The sequence below is a fragment of the Atta cephalotes genome (assembly GCF_000143395.1).
Source record: "Atta cephalotes unplaced genomic scaffold scaffold00038, whole genome shotgun sequence".
Taxonomy (NCBI): Eukaryota; Metazoa; Arthropoda; class Insecta; order Hymenoptera; family Formicidae; genus Atta; species Atta cephalotes.
Genome location: NW_012130102.1, coordinates 1,368,159 through 1,369,758, shown reverse-complemented (window position 1 = coordinate 1,369,758; position 1,600 = coordinate 1,368,159). Strand labels below are relative to the sequence as shown.

The window sequence follows — 1,600 nt, the reverse complement described above, 5'->3', positions numbered from 1 at the left end:
TATATGTATTTATAATTTTGGTAACGTTTTTCGAGAATTATTCTTAATAGACTTTTATTTAATTTAAGAAAAAAAACTCGTAGGAGAACGTATAAGAAAGTCGAGTTAAGTGAAAAAAATAAAGTTAAAAATAATGATATTTTGAGATAAATTAGATTCTCATATCAATGTTTTAAAAATTACAGCACAATAATAAAAAATTAGTATAAGGGAAAAATAAAGAAAATCCAGACGAAAAACAACATAAAATATATTATGCAATATTTCTTTATATTATCGATAGTTTAAGTTTTTTTACATAAATTAAGATATTAATAACAAATTAGCAACAAAAGAGACATTATAATGTAAAGGTATTCTTATTACAAATTAAAAGTTTTTTTATCCAAATTTCAAATTATATACGCAATATACAAATAATGTTTTTCTCTTCTTTTATAAACTAATTCTTTATATAAATTTACGTTAATCCAAAAAGAACATATAAATAACAGCTAAAGGAAAGAAAATATTTGATTCAATAAAATAAATCTGAGTTTGTACAGAGTTATTCATTTATTCTACTCTTAAAGTATGCTTTGTAGAAAAGAGATATAGTTAGCTGCTAATTAATTAGCCACTTATTCCGTAAAAAATTTCTTTTAAATATACTTCCCTTCATTTTCTTTCTTTTTTCTTGTCTAATTTTCCAGCGTCAATTAATATTTATATATTTAGAGTTTGATCAAATTAAGCTTTCAATGTTGAGTTTCATCTACTTATTTTTTTCTCTATAATATCGAATAAAGCGAGGATTTATATATTATTATTTATTAGTCATTAAGACTTGACTATTTAAATGTATAATTATCACGACAACTGCATTTACGTAACGCGTTTAGTCTATAATTCATAACCAATATTCCAAATCGATGTGATTGTTGCTAAATATGATAAATGCAAATGCAGCTTATTTTCCTTATTTATTGCAAATATATAAGACAATTAATATATCGTCTTTATTGATAATAAATTGTCTCTTTGTAAAATAAATAAAAACACAAAAAAAATGCAATTCACTTCTATCAGCCGTTTAATGTTAATTTGAGCAACTATCGATGTAGGTTTAATTGTACGCGTAAAAAAATACATACGATATTAAATAACCGATATTAACAAGCGAAATAAACTTAGATAAACTTTGATATTTTCATAAAGGCTGCATCAACTCTTTCAACTTTGATACATATTTAAATAAAGAAATAATTTTTTAAATTGCCTCTTTTTAATTTAAATCTTGTCTCTTTTATAAGATGCATAATAAATACATTAGCATTATTAAAAAACGCAAAACACTGTTATCAATTAATAAAGACTTGTATAAGATTCAATAAATTTTAAATTATTTTAATTCAAATAATTATTTCTATTACATAATAATAAATTCCACTAAATAATAATAATTTTTTTAATTTAAGCAATTTTAATCGTGTAATAATAATAGAAAAATAAAATGTTTTTAATTTGATTTAATCTGTAAGAATCTAAAATGGATCTAATTAAAATTTTCGCAACTTTTTTGAAAGTACTTCATAATTTTATCAACAACATAATTACTGCA

At 21.3% G+C, this 1,600-nt stretch overlaps 1 protein-coding gene across 1 annotated transcript in view; it reads right to left on the bottom strand.

Moving 5' to 3' along the window:
* LOC105621909 (ras-related protein Rab6) overlaps positions 1-1,600 on the bottom strand; it is a 7,438-nt gene that overhangs the window by 1,287 nt on the left and 4,551 nt on the right. The window lies entirely within an intron of this gene.